This window comes from Lathyrus oleraceus, chromosome 2, assembly GCF_024323335.1.
Source record: "Lathyrus oleraceus cultivar Zhongwan6 chromosome 2, CAAS_Psat_ZW6_1.0, whole genome shotgun sequence".
NCBI lineage: Eukaryota > Viridiplantae > Streptophyta > Magnoliopsida > Fabales > Fabaceae > Lathyrus > Lathyrus oleraceus.
This window is the reverse complement of record NC_066580.1, coordinates 118,801,620-118,821,782: the sequence shown is the minus strand read 5'-3', so window position 1 is coordinate 118,821,782 and position 20,163 is coordinate 118,801,620.

Here is a 20,163-nt window from a genome sequence, read left to right as displayed (position 1 = left end):
CAAAATTTAGCTCTATGTTAAGCAATAGTAATTGGACCTATGTAGAAGTTACAACTATCTGAGGTCGGGCAATCAAAATTTAGGTGCTAATGCATGTTAGAGATTTGGTATGATGAATCAAAATCCTAAAACATACCACACACTAAAAGAAAAGATCAAAAGGTTGAACATATCTCATTCATACATGTATTGGTTCATCTAACACAAGGTTATTGATGAATCAATTAGCCTTAGGATATTGAGAATTTTTTGGTCAATAAAAAGGATGGGAGAGAATGAGATTGAAGATGAAGAGGGTGGGGAGATGAGAGAAACACAAATTGGTCATGGGAGGAATTTTATCAAATTAAAATCATTCATTCATTTTGGGAGATGAAATGTACATTTCATCAATCCCCTAAATTCAATGATTTTAACTTAACAAAAGTCAAATCAACCTTGACCAAGGACCAAACATATAGTCTATCATCACAAGTCAATAAAAATGGCTCAACATAATTTCTATACAATTAATCAATTAAAAATCAAATTAAAAATGCATTAAAATTAAATTTAATTTGGTCAAAACCTAAAATCTCTTCAAAACACCAAATAAATGGCCAAGAGATTTATCCTAGGCGAAACAAGGTCAAAGGACCTTAGACAAAAAAAAAATAATTTTTGAAAAGTCAGAAGTATTTTTAAACAATTAAAAATATGCAAAAAAAATTAATTCATGAAAAATGACAAAATTAATCCAAAAAATCATTTTAATTCAAAAAATGAAAGAGTAAAATATTTAAAGATTTTTGGTGAAAGTCCCATATTTTTTAGATTAAAAATGAAATTGATATGAATTAATTAAAATAAATGGATTAAACATTAAAAAAAACAAAAAAAAAACAAGGGTCATCAGATCTCCCACATTAGTCGAGGTGGCAGATCGGATGGCCAAGCGCGCTCATTCCATAATGCTCTTGAGTCAATGCACTGCAGGCTTGGTAATCACAATGGACGCTTGAGATTAAAACAAATTAGATGGATCTTATGGCTGAGAGGTGTGACAACACACCACCGGCTAGGGCTCCGGTCTTCTTTTCCGGTGGACCTCATCGGACTGGTCCACCATCAACCATCACCAAAATGAAAAAGAAGGACATGGATTCAAAGAAAAAATGCTTAGGAGCTCGAATCTGGCCTCAATTTTGTCCAATTCCAAGTATATAAAAAGATACAGGGATTTGAATTTTGAGGATCATGAACTGAGTTGCTTCGATTTGACCTCAAAGTAACTCAATCTTCTTGCCTACATTGATAGGACTTCAGACAACCAAAAATCACAAATAATTGTGAAGAATTGAGAGAGAATCAAAGAGATGAAGTTTCTAAAAAATCACCTTCGAGTTGATCCAATTCCACTTGATCTTGATCTAGATTTTCTTGCTTTCTCTTCCTCTTGCTTGCAGAAACCAATTGAGATGAAAAGGGAAGTGAATTTATGGAGTTTGAACTTCCAAATAGAAGATGAAGTTTAAGCTTGATTTCAAGAGAAATCTTCGGAAATTCTATGGCAGTGAGGGTTTGGATCAGTCTAGCAAAGCTTGGGTAGGGTGTTGATGATGATTTTGGAGCCTTGAGCTTATTTAAATAGGCAATGAATTTGATTTTTACACCACTTGAAATTTGGCCAAATTTAGAAACCTCCTTGAATGGGTGCATGGGCAATGATTTGGGCCTAAGAACTGATGTAATCCAACTCCAATTCGTGTGCAAAGTGTACTAAAATCATCATGTGGAAGCATGCAAAGAAGAATGATCATTTGAATCCAAATTTTTCCAAAACACTTCCCATAATGGATCCATGCGCAAGTCCCTCAACTTTGATCCAAATGAGATGATCTTGAACATTTTGGAAAGGTGAGATCAAGGGGAATAACTTTCATGTTTAACACCTTTCCATTTGAAGCTTGGATCATAATGAATTTTGAGGTGGAAGTTTGGGAAATCAAACATATTTCAAACTTTTCTAAGTCCCAAGTCAAATGTTCACTTCTTCCACCTTGAATAACTTTTTTTATGGACTTTAAATGAGAAACGTTTCTTCATAAAAGTTGTATATTTTTCAAAACTATTCAATTTGGTCACAAATTTGACCTCATTTGGATTTGGGATGAAGGAGTTATTCATTTTAGAAGTTGTGGAAATTCACTTGTTCAATGGCATTGGTCCAAAGTGACCTATAATGTTTCCTCTTGGCACATGAATTTTAAAGTTGAATTTGAACTTCCTACAAACATAAATGTTTAAGTAGACATCTTGAATTTGATAATGGAATTCGGATGGCTTTCATATCATAAAAATTGAGCAAGTTATGGTCTTGGGAAGTTAACCTCCAAACTAGGGTTCAGACAAAATGACATATAACCTTTCACCATAAAAAATGTCTTTCCAAGCAAAACTAGCTCTTGACTTCAACATGAAAGTTGTTTGGAATGTCATTGTGAGTAAATTGTCTCTTGTAATCATTTTCATATGATAAGACTTGTAGGAGATAGGGTCTAGAGAATCCCAGTTTTGACTAGTTGACTTTCTCTGGTCAACCACCATGAACCAACTTGTTAGCTTGATATTATCTTGACTTTTGGGACTCATGGAGGATCATACATGTATAATATAATGTATTATTAAATATCCCTTGAAATATTTGATGAATTGTTGAAGAAACGTTTTGAAGAAGTCACACAAGATACCTAGATGAATTAGGGTTTCCAAGGCAAACAAACTTCAAACTCTTGATGATTTCTTGATCAAAATGATATGTGAAGAAAATAGTGTAATACCCAAAAATTTACCCTTCATTTTTACCTGGAAGCATGGGATTATGTTTTACATTTCATTAGCATCATACTAGGTCATACTCGTTGCATACTGCATTAGTGACTGGGAAATCAGGTTTTGATTGATCACTCCTTAACAGAAGGAGCCCGCACAAAGCAAGGTTGAGAATTGGACTTCATTTTCTAAGTATAAAAGTATCAAGGGTATTATATGGCTCCCGGTATCTCATTGTGGTCCTCAGTTCATCAGTGAAGGATTCTGAGCTATCAAAGTGTTCATCTGGATTTAATTAGAAATTAGGGTTTCATGGCTACCTACTGTAACACCTCAAAATTTGCCCTCCTCTTCTTGGGACTAGTTTGGCACATTGCATTTCATATTTTAGGGCATTAGGAATTGCATTTTGCATTTCATAAGAATTGAGAAGGTCACCCTCCAAAGTCTTTTCAGAAGATGGAGGGGTTACATGATTCAAGCCTGAGGGTCTCTATGAATTGATCATTAACCATCTGAGGGTTTGTGCTTCAGTTAGGGTTTCCTGATCCTTCAAAGAGGTTGAGAATTATCTAGTTTGCAAGGATACATCACTATCATCATGGCTCTATCATCATCCAGGGTTTCATTGTTCATGCTCAAGTTCCTTTGGATTAGGGTTTTGACCTCTGGTCAACCCTAATCAATGACTTTCTTCCAGCTAAGGTTTCTCAAGGAGATGAGGTATTTTTATTGGGATGAAGATCACATGAGTATCATATTGAGCTTACATGAGCTAGGGTTTCATTTTTGAGCCATTTCCTCAAGTGGTAGAGGCTCAAGCTGATAAGGGCATTTCAAGGTTATCTGTGGACCACAAAAGTCAACTGTGCAGTCAACTGAGGGCTGTGAGGTGGGGAAATGAGTTTCAACACCTCAATCATGTTCAAAAGAGGTCCATTTGTCATTCCAAACATCTATCTTGAAGATTTTGAAGCCATGGCAAAAGTTTCCAAAAATGGAAAGTGACATGTAATTTCAAGTTTCCAGAAATGGCAAGTTTTTGGTCCACATTCAACTTGATTTTTAAACATCAAATAAGCTTGAAATAGATTTTTGGTGAACATGAAAGTTGAAGATCTTTCTTTCCCCTTTTCAAAAAGTCCTATTTCATGATCATCTGATAATTGGTTGAGAAGATATGGCCAAATGATCACAAAGTGTACATGGAAGTTCAACATGGCATAACTTTTGATTCAAAAACTCCAAATTGGTCCATTCTTTTTGCAAAATACTCCTCATGACCAATACTTTTCAAATCAAGCCTTACCTTGCATGGAAGAAGCTCATAGGCCAACTTGTTCACACATATGCATTTTGGAGGGAAAATGGATAATTCAAATTTGGTTGATGCTACAAACAAATTACCACTTCTATGATGTTTATTAGTTGGTTTTAAGTGAAATCATAGCCATTGCATGTACTGTTCACGTGTGGATTAGCCATGCAAGCTCACTTTTCATTTTTTGCAATTCACTTCATAACTCACTAATCCTAATCAACCATTGTCTAATTTTGATTACAGCATCATTAGTGAATCATATAAAAGCCTAATCATAACTGTTTTTGCTCATAACAACAGAATTTGGATAAAAAATTTCCATTCCCTCCAAAATTTCTCTCTCTTCAAAACTCAAAATTCTTCACACAAACCTTGAGTTTCTTTGCAGAATCTTGTTCATCATGGATCATTGAGTAGGAATCCACGTTTGGTTTGAAGAATTTGATCAAGAATCAAGCAGATTGAGCACATCTTCATGGACATGAATTTCTGAAATTGAAGAGAATTCAAACTGTTTCCATTGCTAATTCTTACACCAAGCTCCATTAGAGGAATAAGGAAGAAGATCTAGAGCTGGAGGAAGCTTGAACACACGAAATCAACACACTGCATCTCAAGTTTGAGCATTTGGCACTAATGATTAGTTTGGTCTCATTATTTGAGATGCAAGTTGCTTTGATTACTAACTCTGGTTGTGTTGTAGGTCCATTGATGTGATGAACTCACTTGAGTGCTTGCACTAATGACTTGCATTGTGTAGATATTGGAAAGTTCCACTGTTGTTGTTTATTGGTTTTCTGAATACAATATTAACTGTTTGGCTTTTGACAGGTACATTAGTTGCTTGCTAGCTTTGCTTTTGGGTTTAGACTTTGGAGAGTGGTTGATACACCACTGAGGTAGTTTAGCCTTCTTACTCCATGTAGTATGGAAGTCCTGTCACCTTTTTGGCAGGCATTTTGGCTGAAGTCCTCCTTAAGAGGCTCTGATTGTGTTTGTTTACATTTGTGCCAAAGACCTCCGAGTGAGGCATGTTACTTGATAAGACCTCAAGATGAGGCAATTGACAGATAGAAGGGATTAGCAATCAGTCCCCTGTTATTCAGTGAGTCGTTCTTTATGCTCGCACTACGTGCTGATGCTCTAGAACATGTACCCAAGATCTCTGTATAAAGTCAGTCAAGTGGAATAGGGTCCCTCTTTTTGGATCCCCACGCTTTCTTTGATTTGAGCTCACCCAGGCCAGGGTTAAGAGCATGAGGTCTCATCCTCATTACCACATTTCATCAGCTTCACCCTAACTCTCAATGTTAGTGGTTAAGAGCTTCAGCATACCCCTACAGTTTTGGCTTGTTTGTCGAGGTTGATATGACCCCTCTTGACTAAAGCCCAACCGTTTGTCTGAGCCTCTTGTATGTATATAGTGTGTGATGCTTGATCATTTGTGATTGGTGTTTATTTGTTGTTTGAGCTGACTTGCTTCCTGTGTGAGTTAGGTTCTGATTAGAAATCTCAACTTAGGGATTGTGGATTGCATGACAACTATTAGGCTTGAGTCAGTCTCCCTTTTAGTTTGTTGTTTCCCTGGTCTCTGGTTAGGAGAGAGTTTCTCCCCTGTTAAGGGGAACTACGTCGCCCTGATTCTCATACCAGATGAGATAGGTAGGCAGGAGATCGAGCGAGATCTCTCCGGGCACCCTTTTTCTTTTTCAACCTTTTTATTTCTTTTGACGTCTCAGCGTCTCTTTGTGTTTGTGTGACAACTATTAGGCTCGAGTTCCCGACTCCCTATTAGTTTATCAATCTGATAACCCTTTTCCTTGGTGTTCGCTGGTTAGTGTGTGCTATTTGTTTGGAGTCGGATGTAAGTCCATGGATTGGCATTCTGTTTCCTTGTTTTGTGTTTGTTTGGAGTCGGATGTAAGTCCATGCATTGGCATTCTGTTTCCTTTTGTGTGTGTTGTTTGTCAGGAGTTGGATGTAAGTCCATGGATTGGCATTCCGTTTCCTGTTGAGTGTTTCTTTTGACGTCTCAGCGTCTCCTTTTTGTGTTTTGTTTCGGCGTGCGTTAGCCGAGCTGCGAGTGCTCCGATTCTTACTCTGGATAGAGAAGATACGTAGGCATAGGATGCGATGTCCTAGCGAGCATGTTTCCCATTTCCCCGAACTACGTTGACTCTGATGTTTGTTTCTGACAAACTACGTAGGCCCAGGATGCAACATCTTGCCGAGTCCCCTTCCTCCATCTTCTTTCACCTGTTTCCTATACCAGTGTGTGCATTTCTTTGAGCAGTTTATCAGCAACCTTTTCCTATTCTTTTGAGCGTGGATCCTGTCGAGTACGACGGACGTGAGGGGTGCTAATACCTTCCCCTTGCGTAACCGACTCTCGTACCTTGCAATCTCTGGTCGTAAGACCGTTCCTTTTCCCTTTCTTAGGTTAGTCCCGCGCTTCCTTTCCGTCATAGGATGAATAGCGTCGGTGGCGGCTCTGTAAACTTGTTATTTTTTCCGCCGGTTGTTTTTCGCGTTGCGACAGCTGGCGACTCTGCTGGGGACATAAGTTGACCTCTTGCTGGTCCGTTTTCCCTAAGCGAGTCAATCCTAGCGCTCCTTAGGGTAGTTTTGGTTGCTTTTATTGCTCTATTTATTGCATTTATGATTATTATACTGTGATTGTATATATTTGCATATATGTTTGCATGCATCATATTATTACTGTGTTGGATTCTGGACAGGTTTGGTTCCTTTGATTTGGGGTGGGTGTTCTGAGTGGGGCTAAAACCCAGGCCCGAGTATACACCTAGGATTAGCGTGGTCTCACGTCTCCTCATATGTTAGGTCAGCATGTTGTTGCAATGTGACATACCACAGTCGGACGAGTTTCTTCTGAGAGAGCCCCTCCTCGTGGAGTATCCACTATGGTTGGGTTACCTCTTTTGAGCTGTTGACTTCGGTGACCGTTCTTTCCCGGATCTTTGGTTTAGATGATCTTATGAGAGCTGCAATGGCACACCCGAAAGGGAAAACCCGTTGAGTATCTTGTCCGATTGTCGAGACCATTATCCGCCTTAGGATGACCTTGTTAGACTTCACCTGTGAGGGGAGGGTTTGATTCCTACAAATGCATTTGATGGTGACTTTGGTTCAGTTGGATTTGTGGATATTTATTTCTGACACGCCGGAGTTCTGTCCGCGGTATTTATCAGCGGGTTCCAGTTATTTTGGATCCCCGGGTTGGATTTGAAGTTATTTGTTCAGAGGATCTTGTCGTTATCCATTCAATGGTTTTCCAGGGATGATGGTGATATATCCTCAGGTTCCTTTAATTTCGAAACCCCGAGTTGGATTTATGGTTACTCAGTCCCTCAGATGGTTGTGATCAGTCCAGAGACCGGAATGTCCGTACAGTTGATGTTCAGATGACTTGGAGGATGGCACTGTGACTTGCATTCATGCATCTGCCTCATTCCCATTTTTCATTCATCCGCATCAAACTCATGTCTATCCATACTCAGGGTACATTCTCGATTGAGATTCTAGTTGAGAGACATCCTGATGTCAGAATGTTATTGTCAAATTATTATCCGTCTCGATGAAGCCAGGTGTAGCACCTCAAATTTGCACCCATCATTTTGTACATTCATTTCATATTAGGTCATAGCATTAACAATGTCCACTGCATAACATTGCATTGTCCATTTGCCCAAGTGCAAGCCAGTTGATGAATCAGGTCAAACTGATCAGGAGATCAGTCCATCAAGCAAGCAAGTGCCATTTTCATTGAGACAAAGCCCTAGGGTTGATTTTTCAAGCTCATATGGTCTAAGGATCATTTTGAAGTGATTTGGCCAAAGATTGGATGATCAAAGCTCAACAGTCAAGCTGAATTTCTTCAGAAACCCTAGAAAGTCAACTATGGTCAACTGTGGTCAACTGTGCCTGATTTTATGGATTGGAAGGTGTGAGATGGTTTGAAAGGCCTCATTCATGTCCATACAAGTCTCATTTGACATATCAAAGACCAAGGTTGAAGAATTGGAGGTCAGACAAGAAGTTTCCTAAAATGGCAGGTGACCTGTAATTTCAGCTGCCCAAAATGGAAACTTTTTCTCCTCAAAATTACTTCATCATACAAGCTTCAAATGGAATTTTGTCCAACATGAAAGTTGAAGATCTTGATCTCACCATTCCAAAAAGTCCAAGAACTTGAAATTCCCATGTGTGGTTAGCAAGATATGGTCCATTCAATTTCAAAAATGACCCATAATCAAAGTGGCATAACTTCCACATGGAGTGTCCAAATTGAGTGATCTTTTTATGTGCAAACTCCATTTGACATGTACTTCCATGGTGCATAATTGGAATTCATCAAAAGTGGTCAATACAAAAAGTCAATTTTCAAGTGTACAGTTAAAAATCCAAGGGCAAAATGGTCCAAGTTGAGAAATAATGAGAATTTTGGCATGGGGATTTTTGCAACACCTCACAAATGCAAATTGAAAATGGTTTGAATTGTCATAACATGTTGAGGTGCAATATTTGACCAAGTCATTTTGGAACTTCATTTGAAAATGTACAATTTAGCATAGCATAGTGAAAATGCAAATTACAAGGCCAATGGATATGAGACAAATTCCAACACATTCCAAATGGCATTTAGAGGATGTATGAGCTGTCATGAGCTGTCATATGGTGATATTTGGCAAAGGCATTTTTGAACTTTCACTAAAATTGCACATTAAGCTAATTGTTTCATTTTGGTTAATTGGAAATTAACAAAGTGATTAAGCAAGAGTATAAAGCTCTAATTATAACTGAAATGCTAATCAGAATCACAAATCACAAGAATTCATAACAACTTTTCCCTCCAAATTGAAAAATCTCAAGAACTCCACAAAACTTCCATTGATCAAAACTTCCTCAATTCTTCACCAAAGTGCGAAATCTCTTTTGCATCATCTTCCACAAAGCCTTGGCTTGGACTGTTTTGGTGAATTGAAGCAAGAACCTTGCTGAATCACGACTGTTGCAAAGGAGCTCAACAATGGCATTTTGCAATTTCTCACAATTGGAGCATTCTTGAGCTGATCTATCTTCTCCAGTTACCTTCCTGAAGCATCTCCTTCATCTGTTTTGGATTGTTGCGCGCCAAGGCTCAAAGAATCACCACTGCCTTCATCAATTGGTAAGTTTTCGAATCTTACCATTCCTTTAATTATTATGTGCGTTTTGAAGTGCTTTCAATGTAGAATGCCATGATGTAGGTAGTTTTTGATTTAGTGAACTATAGAGGAAGAAATCGCGATTTAAAGTTTGATGTGCATTTTGTTTTTTGCTCGATCCCGTTTGTATGTTAGGAATTAGGTTAAAATAGTTAGGTATTCATCATGTACATGTTGAGACGGTTCCAACGGTTATTCGTTTGTAAATTTTTGTGGAGTTTCGATGTTCTTGTGTTCATGCACATTTCTGGAAAAACGATGATGAAGATGATGAATTTCTGGAAATTGGCATTGTTTGATCCATTGAGCGCCTGGCCTTATTTTGAAACGTGTTTAGCGCCAAAATCCCACCACTCACGTTACGCCACCGAGTTAATGAAACGCATGTGTTTTGGTCTGGAACGCGGATATTACCATTGTGCCACTGATTTCATTTAATTAATAAAACACCTAAATAAATATTACATAATTCATTTGATCTTAGAAAATTCATAAAAAAATATTTACAAGTCCAAAAATAGTGAGGATTTTTTTGATGGATCCCAAATTCCCTCTAGTTTTTTATAGGCATGGTTACAAAAGTTGTGCATGGACAAATGTTGACCTGGCCTAGGGATCTTTGACTTGTGTGTATTTTTTACATGTTTTGCCATTCATCATGAAATGCTCATACATTTAAAGAAATGGTTGAAATTTTTTGTGCTCATTCTGGACATGTTGATGGTGATTTCCATGTAAATTTTGTGATTTTCAGATACCTGATGTTTGAGATATGATTTTTTGAACCTAGGTGTGACAATTTGTGTCACACCTAGCTAGGTCAGCTTCATGAATTTATTTGTATGACCTATGATTGTTGGATTGGATTGAAATTTTGCATGGATGATCATTGATATGTTGAGATGTTATGTGAATTTTTCTGGATTTTTCTATGGCATTTTCAATTTGATTGATATTTTTCTTCTCTGTTGGTTCATTATGCAACCTTGTCTGACACATGTTTGTTAATCTTGTGTGAAATTCTCATATGGTTTTGGATGAATGTGAAATTTGGTATGCTGGTTATAGACACATTGTAGGACATCCCTGTTTTGGTCCCATTCATTTCTTAATTGATTTCATTGATGTATGAATTTTTGAAGTGAATGCTTGTGTTGATGCTATGAATTGGCTTGAATAATTGTGTCTGGACTTCTTGATTTTCATTGACCTAGTTCCTTTTGTCCAATTGAGCTGAAAATTGACATGCTATACCTTGAATATATCCTGTTTAGGTGTGAATTATTTGAGGATTTTTGGAATTGTTTTGGTATGCTTTTGATTGAAGTTATTCTGTTTGGACTTTTGATGTTGCATTTGACCTAGTTTGACTTGTTTTGGTCATGAAATGATATTGGTGAATGATATGAGTATGGGATCAATTGCATTTGCTTTCTATTTGTGAGAATTTGATTTTGGTTGAGAATACCTTGCTGTTTAGAATTTTTTCTCCCTTTTGGACCCTAGGCTTGGCCTAGTGGTCTAGTTTCTCACATTTGGTTTGGATTTTCAGGATGAAATGCACAATGCTTAAGGAGATTGCTTCAAGGCAATTTGAATTGAGTTTGGTTGATGTTTATAAACTAACTTGACTTTGTGTTGTAGGATTGGAAGCTTGAGCTTGAGCTTATAGCTTGCATTTGTGTGCATTGACTTGTGTTGTCTGTATAGATTAACATTTGCTGTTTACTGTTTGTGTGTCTGAGTACTGATGATACTTGATTGATTTCAGGTACATTTAGTCGCTTACAGTTCTTTAAGAACTTGCTTGCTGCTGCTTGGTTTTTAAACCACTTGAGGTAGGACTTCTAATCTTCATGTAGTCTGGAAGACCTGGCCTGTTACTTGGCCAGGCAACTGTCTGAAGTCCTCCTTAAGAGACGATGTTTGTGGTTGTTTACATTTGTGCCAAGCAGGTGAAGACCTCTATGAGGCAATTGGTGGATCAAAGGGATATGCAATCTATCCCCCACTATTCTGTGAGTCGTCCCTCTGCTCACACGGCTGTTTGTTGACGCATTGGGACACAAACCCAAGATCTTGTGCTGTTGCACAATCGAGTCAGAGTCTTTGAGCGTAGAAGGGTCCCTCCATTCTGGACCCACGCTCCTTTGTCTGAAGCTCTCCCTGGCCAGGGATAAGAGCTGTGAAGTCTCATCTTCACTCACCTTTCATCAGCTTCACCTTAGCCCCTCAATGGCAAGGTTAAGAGCTAACCTTACTCCGATACAGAGGCTTGTTTGTTGAGGTTGATATGACCCCTCGACTAAAGCCTAGCCCTGATGTTTGAGCCCCTTGTTGGTGTGTCTATTTCATGCTGTATATGTTTGTGTGGTGTGATTGTATCCCCTAGGTTTGCTAGACTTCGCGTAGTCTCGTTTGCATGTCAATTAAGGTAGCACGGTTCCTTCGTATAGGACTTCCTTTCTTGCTTGAGCTTTCCTAAAACACAAACGAACATTATCCCCTCTTAAGGATACGTCAACTCCTTCTACTACAGGTGAGTAAGTCTCCAAAGGTCGAGCATCCGGTAGATTGCATAGTGACGTTGTCCACCTAAAAAACACAAACCAACAGGAATAGTTTAGCCGAACTACGGCAACTCTGATTCTCATGTCCAGATGGGATACGTAGGCACGAGATGCGATGTCTTGTCGAGTTTGACTAACAACTAACACTAATTCTTTTCTCTCGCCCTCGTTGCGATTGAGACCTTCCCTTTCTCTTGCCTTGGTTGCAATCGAGACCCTTCTTCTTGTTGTGTGCTTGGAAGCTGATGTAAGTCCATCGAGTGGCATTCGGGTTCCAGTGTGCGTGTGTTTTGGTTCGGATGCTGATTTAAGCCCAGTGATTGGCATTCAGGCTCCATGTTAGCCTTCTTGTGTGTGTTTTGGTTCGGATGCTGATGTAAGCCCAGTGATTGGCATTCAGGCTCCACGTTTGCCTTTGCCTGCGTTTATTTGTGTGCGCGTTAGCCGAGCTACGGATGCTCTGATTCTCCTTCGTCCAAAGGAGATACGTATGCATAAGATGCGACATCCTAACGAGCATGTGTCGTTTCCCCAGTCCGAACTACTTTGACTCTGATGTCTATGCTTGATAGACTAAGTAGGCCCAGGATGCGATATCCTGCCGAGTCAGTTTCAGTCTTGTTTGTTTCTTGTGTCTCTTTCAGCCAGTATAGATGTTTATTTGAGCAGTGTTTTAGCAACCATTTTTCTTTCCTATTGTGCGTGGATCCCGTCGAGTACGACGGATGCATAGGGGTGCTAATACCTTCCCTTCGCATAACCGACTCCCGATCCCATTCTCTTTGGTCGCGAGACCATGCTTTTTCCAGGTTTACTTCGAGCGTTTCCTTTCCCCCTTTTGGGATAAATAACGCACGGTGGCGGCTCTGTTGTTTCGTTTTCCCGCCGGTTTTTCGCGTAATGCGACAGCTGGCGACTCTGCTGGGGATAAAGTGAAGTTGACCTGTGCTGGTCCATCTTCCCTAAGCGAGTCTCTCCTAGCGCTCTCTAGGTTAGGGCTTTGGTTGCTGTTCGCTGCTTTATTTATTGCATTCATTTGTATATATGTGCATTTACTGTTTGCATTTATTGTTTGCATTAATGTTTGCATTCATTCATATTCATTTGTTGGCTGTGCTGTGTTTCTCTGTTTGGGGTGGGAGTTCTATGAGGTAAAAGGCCCAATACCCAGGCTATGAGTGCAATCTAGGAAACCTAGGAATAGAGTGATTCATGGGAAGCGGGTGGTGTACGCCACTTAGCGGAACATTGACATCACGAGCAGTTCAGATTCTGATAGGGTATCATCGGTGCATACATCTGGTGTGCACAGGATGATATTCTTGAAAGGGTTGTTTATCCTGCGTTTCTCTTGACCTTACCCTGGCCTAGATGACACCTGTGAGTGGGAGGGGTTGATTATTACAGGTACTGTTGCTGATTTGTTGGTGACTGGTTGGTGACTCTTGGTACTGATGATGACTGTGAATTATGGACACTTATTTCTGGGACGCCAGAGTTCTGTCCGTGGTTTATCAGCGGGTTCCGTTTATTTCGGATCCCCGGGTTGAGTTGAGAGTACTTGTTCAGAGGATCCGATTGTCATTCGTTCAGTGGATGTTCCTGTGATGATAGTGATGTAATCTCCAGTTCCGTTTATTTCGGAACTCCCCAGGTCGGATTTATGGTGACTTGGTCCCACAGATGGGACTGGTTTAGAGAAGTGATGGGTCTTCAGAGGAATTGGTGTCACAGTAACTTGCATTCATGCATTTGCATCGCATTCATCTGCATTCAACCCATGTCTATCCGTACTCAGGGGCCATTATTTTTAATTGAAATTCTGGTTGAGAGACATCCAGACGTCAGATTGTTATTAATGAAAAATTATCTGTCTCAGTGACGCTAGAATCAAAGGACATATGTTCCTGGTACGGGTAGACACTGCATGTGTGAGTCATATTAACCTGTTTACTGTTTTGTAGGTTTCAGTATTCAACCGGTGCACATAGCTCGTTTGCTCAGATATCCTGCTAGGGGCAACAAATCCAAACTGATGGATCCACTCAACACCGGTAAAGGCAGACATGTTTGGGATCGGTTATCCAGATCAAGAGTCGTCTAGACCAAACAGAGGACGTCGTCCACCGTACATCTTCGTCGGTGCAGGAATGCTGAATTCTGATCATGCTTGTTCAGTGAGTGAAGAGATCGACCGCGACCGCGAGCTAGAGCTGTGGATAAAATCGTGCGTACCAGGCAATTGGAAGGCCTCCAAAAGCATCACTGTCGCTCATCCGGAAGAGTAGTTTTTCTGTTTTAATTTTGTTTGCATGAAAGCCGTACGTTTTGCCCGAAACGTAATGGTCCATTGTAAGGGCCATCTCATGTGTTTCATTGTGCAACATTTTGCATCAGTAATAAATGGATGTTTTTGTGATCAAAAGCGGTGTTCCCTGTTTTTCATTTTTTGCAGTTTTAAAAAATAAAAATGGCAATGTTTTTCGTTTTTCTTTTGAACTTGTCTTGTTCCAACCACAAAAGTGATTACCCTCCTGATCTCATCGATAACAATTTGGTTACGCCTCTATATGACTTCGACAATCCGAGCTATCATGCCGAAGAAAAAGGCGAAGAAGATTATGATCTGTTGAAAGATTAACCAAGTTGTTAAAACAAGAGGAGAAGGTGATTCAACCACACGAGGAGCAAGTCAAGACTGTAATCCCAAGTACCGCCGAGGTCAGAGGGGAAATGGAAGTTGAGGCCGCTTCAGAGGCAAGTCGAGAACATAATGGTAGCCCTGTTGAAAGAACAGGTTGATATCTTCACCTGGTTGCATCCAGATACACCAGGGTGGAATACCCATGTTGTGGGGCACGAGCTACCATCGAGAGAAGACTATCCTCTAGTGAAGAAGAAGGCCGGTGCCACGAATCAAAGGGCTACGGTGACTTTGTTTCATGATATGACTCATCGTGAAAGCGAATGCCATGTTGATGACATGATGACAAAGTCCCAAGCGAAAGAGGGGCATCCGGTGGATCTGGGGCAAATTGTTTGACCGGATCGAAACTACTCAGACTGAGGTTGAGTCCGAACCAGTGCACTTGTGGAGTGTTGTCCGGTAAGTTGCCGAGGCTTATCGTGAACGAAAGAGGAATCGAGGTCGATCCTGCAAAAAAAAAAAAAAAACAGAGAAAAAAACAATACAAGAAACGCCTGAGCCGAAAAAAAAAAGAAATCAAATGGTCGGGTGGAATGACGACTGCCAAGGGGCATGGAAAGAAAAAATGAGTAGCAGGAACCTCTGACTCTGATACCTTTCTTGGAAGAAACGATTGTTAATCTGGTACTTGACAGCCCTCAAGGGGTCTATGAGGTGTATTGGGTCAGCATGACTAGCCTCATCGAAAAGAGCATGCAATTTACCTAAGCAAAAAGTTTATCGACTGTGAAACAATACACTCACTGTTCGAGAAAACTTGATGTACTTTGGCATAGGCTGCTCGCCGACTGAGACAGTATGCTGGTTCATACCACCTTGTGGATGTCCAAAATGGAACGGATCAAGTATGTGCTTGAGGAGATAGCGTTGAACGGACGGGTTGCGAGAGGGCAAATGGTGTCGACTGAATACGATATTCGGTATACCTACCAGAAAGCAATCAAGAAGAGGGTATTGTATGGTTATCTCGCCCAACAACCCATTGATGATTCTCAACCAAGGAAGTTTGAAGTCCCTGATGAGGACATCTCGAGGTACTCAAATCGAAAGATTGAGAGTGACCGATCCCGGAGGAGGGGCCTGACCCTGAATCCGAACGGGTTCTGATGTCTGATGGGGAGGGTTTAAATTGAGTGAGCTAGTGCTTCCCCGGTAACATTTGAACGCACCAACGATGGTGGCTGAGTACGAAGTTGGTATCCTGAGTGTCGTACTTCGATACGTACATCTACTGGGGCAACGCCTTCCTCATTCAGTATGGGATGGAAGTGATATTGCCTGCTGGATGCTAGATCTCATTGTGGAGAGTCCTGATGGTTGAGAACTTGAAAAAGGGCGAGTGGATGAGGACTCGGTATGACGCGTTGAGCCTGATTGAGAAAAGAGTTCGACAGTTACTTGTCATGGGGCAGTTGTACCCAATAAATGAAGAGTGTTGTTAACCGAGAAGTGCGACCTCGTGGGTAGCATGAAAGAGATGTGGTGTTGAAAAGGATCCTTCCTCCTCAAGACGATCGTGGGGCAAATGGATAAGCAATTATGAAGGTTCGTTCGTGGTCAAAAAAGTCTCCTCTGACAGAGCTTTGTTATTGATGACCACGAATGATGAAGATTTCCCATTCCCTGTGAATGCGGGCGCAGTTAGAAAATACTTCGTGAAAGAGACCCGCTGGACAAAAAGAATAAAGAGTCCAGGCAAAAAAGGGCATCCCGGCGAACCAAGGAAAAAAAGAGAAAAGGTTCGGGCAAAAGTTAGGGATAATAAAAGGAAAAAACTGTACACCCGGCAAGTCGAAAACCCCACAAGGGCGACTTGGGCAAAAAAGGGTATCCCGGTGGACTGAAACCCGAAAGGGCGGTCCAGGCAAAAGAGGGATTGAAACGAACAACTGCGTCTAGCATGATCGTTTGAGCTTTAGATGACTCGGCTAATCTCCGACAGAGATCGATCGGAAGCGTCTGGTTCAGAAGGCCGAGAGTGAGGAAAGTCTTGAGGACATATGGGGTGTAACCGAGTTGGAACCCGATGAGATCACAGTTTCACATTGCCATTAGGATAGATTTTTCCTTTTGTGCGCAATCACCTCTTTCTAGGGATTGCTTCCTGTGTGTTGCTCGGTTCTGAGCCACTTTTTTGTTTCAGTCAATAAATGCGTGTTCAGTCAAATAGTTTTGTTTTTGTTTTCATTACCGCTTTGATTACGAAAACATCCGTTTGTTTTGATAAGAATATTTGCATTTTGAAACATAGAGGTCCCTTCCGATTCATGCTTATAAGATTGAAATCTGGAAATCTTATTCGGAAGTTTGAGTGACCAAGATGTTGAAGTGTTGGCACGCCTGGGGCACGCTTTTATCTAACAATCTCTTGTGCAGGTGCCGTTAGATATCTTCATTCGCTGGCAAGTAGTGATATGAAGCCTTTTGACAAAAGATCCCCACAGAGTCCAACCAGGGGCAAGGGATAGACGAACAATGAAAGGACGGTGAAGGATTACGACGACGATCCTGGAAAGTTAACCAAGAAGACTCTTCAAAGTCTAAGGACTGGAAAGTTTGTATGAATCCCAGGAATTTGATCTTCGTGGGATGAATCAGAAAAGTCCAGATGAGTCTGGGAGTCCTCAAAAGTGGAAAGTCAACACTGTGGTAGGATGGTGAACACCAGTGTTCGACAAATCGAAGGACGGCCCGTGTCCGACAGGCCGTATTTCTCCAATGGGTTTGAGAGTGTCATCTCCCTAGCAGATTCGAGATCGGTGTCTCCCCAGCAAGCCTGAAGGTTACCGTATCCCCAGTGGAGTTGTGATTGTTTTCCAAGTCTGAAGCTGTCTTCCCAGCAGAGTTTGTGTTGATGGTTCTCCCCCAGCAAGGTCCCCAAGCGGATCGAGTCCGGTGAAATCATCCCCAATAGAGATAAGCATGGGTTGCCTCCCCTAGCAGGGTAATCTCCAAGCAGTTCGGGTTCGATGGAGTTCATCCCCAGCGAGGATTGTCTTTCCCCAGCAGGGTGGAAATTGACGTGGCAAGGAGATCCTCAGCACAGTTCCTGGAGTTCCCCGGTGTTGTCTCTGGAGGGGACGTATTTTTATGCATCCATCATTTAGACAAGCATAGCATATTGCATCATTAGTGCATAGCATTTCTGCGATCATGGGGCATTGTGTAAAACAAAAAAAACAAAAAACTCATCCATCAACATTGCAAACATGTCCATTAACCCCAGGCCGTGGTGACCATCTGAGATTGGGTTGTTGGAAAGAGTTTAGCATCGAGCCATTGGATCGGCTTCAGAGTTGGGTTCCCCAGCAGGGTCGAGAGAAGTGTTTCCCCAACAAGTGACTCTTTAGTCGAGTGGGTATCCCCAGCATTGTTCCTCCCCAATTGGTAACATTTGGCATGCTTGGATCCATTCCCCCAGCAGATGTGGGTGTGTCTGATCTCTCCATATAGAGTCGACCCCTTAGGCAGAAAGTGTCGATCATTTCCTTCTGCGCTCCCCACTGAGTTAGATCCTCGTGGATGACGGTTGTTTCCGTTCCCCCCCACACATAATGGGATGGGTTTTCCCTAGTGAGTTCTTTCCTCATTAGGATGTCTTGGTTCAGTTTGCCTTTTTGGATTGATCCTGAATTGGCTTCCTTGTGGCTGTCTCATGTTTTTCCCTGGGGCATAAATGAATAGTTGCTCACTAATCGGCACTCATTCGTCTTATCCTCAGCGGAATTTATGGGCCTCTACCTACAAACCGGTAGTTGTAAGTCCTATCTTTGTGGTTTTCTACCTACTAATCGGTAGTTGTAAAATCCCACTTTCATCCCCTTGGTGGAGTTAACCCTGTGTGCTCATCTTATCGATGACTGGTTACTTTCCCGTGGTTTTCTACCTACTAACCGGTAGATGTAATCCCCTCTTTGCAGTTATCAATGCCCGGTTTGCGGTATTGATAGTCTTGTCCCATCTGGATACTTGCCTTGATCAAGCAGTATTGTCCCCAGTGGGTTTTCCCCCTTCATTTCGGATATTTGCTCCGAGTAAGCAACTTCATCCCCTTTTGATTGGTCATCTTTGCATTCCTATTCCTGGTACCCTGATGCCTTTCTTGTCGGTCGATCTATCCATTTAACAACCTCAACCCGGTTATGGATAATCTTCCATGCGAGTGTATTATCTACGTTTTGACGGCTATAGATAATACGTCTCATGCGCTCTTGGGTCGAAGTCGTCCTCCCCAGTTGAGTAAGATTCGTATTCCTTTGTTCGGAATCGAATGTCCATCCTTTAACAAGTTTTCCTTTGCTCTCTTCAGGATGATGTCGGTCGATCTATCCATCTAACAACCTCCAATCCGGTTATGGATAATCTTCCATGCGAGTATGTTATCTACGTTTCGACGGCTATAGATGATATATCTCATGCACTCTCTGGTCAGTCTTTTGATTGCTTTCTCCAGCAGAGTAAGATTCGTATTCCTTGTGGAATCGAATGTCCATCCTTTAATAAGACTGCTTTTCTAAGCCCTCTTCAGGATGTTGAGTGTTTTGGAACACAAACCAATTCACGCTTTGGTCGGTCACCCGTTTCATACCTACAACCCGGTATCCTTGATGTTCCTTCCTGTGTGCTCGCTGTCGTGACCTTGATCCCCAGTGAGATCCCCTGCAAGTGTATGGCCTTGCCTTGACACATGTAGATGTCAGTATCCTGTCAGCACCCGCGTGTGTTGCTTCTTTGGTGTCGGTAAACACCATCTTTCGGTGCTTTCCCAGTCATGCGTAGTGTCTGGTCTTCTTTGGTGTCGATAAACATCATCCTTCGATGTGCGTAACGTCGTCCCTTCCCTAGTGAAGTTTACTCCTCTCCGTTGGTGTCGATAAACGTCGAGTTTTTCCTATTCGTCCGACGACGTCTAGTTGTACCCTTCCCTAGTGAAGCATTACTCCTCTCCGTTGGTGTCGATAAACGTCGAGTTTTTCCCCATCATCCATTGATGATTTGGTTGTGTTCGCTCTCCCTAGAAGTTTCCTCCTCTCCGTTGGTGTCGATAAACGTCGAGTTTTTCCTATGCGTCCGTTGGCGTATAGTTGGTATCTTTCCCCACAGGGTCTTCCCGAGTTGAACCTCCTCTCCGTTGGTGTCGATAAACGTCGAGTTTTTCCTATGCGTCCGATGACGTCTAGTTGCTTATTCCCCGCAGATCATTTGGTAATGCCATATGATTCCCCTCAGAGTTTCTCCTCTCCGTTGGTGTCGATAAACGTCGAGTTTTTCCTATTCGTCCTATGACGTCTAGTTGTACCCTTCCCCAAGTGGATTTACCTCCCCGTTGGTTTCGATAAACGTTGTGTTTTTCTCATTCGTCCGATGACGTCTGATTGTATACCCTAGTCCCAGTCATTCATTAATGTCTGGTTGATTTCCCAGCCAGAATCCCCAGTAGACGTCCTATTTGGTGTCTGGTTGTGGTCTCCCTTTCGTCCTATGACGTCTGGCTGAGTTTTCTCCTTCTCCGTTGGTGTCGATAAACGT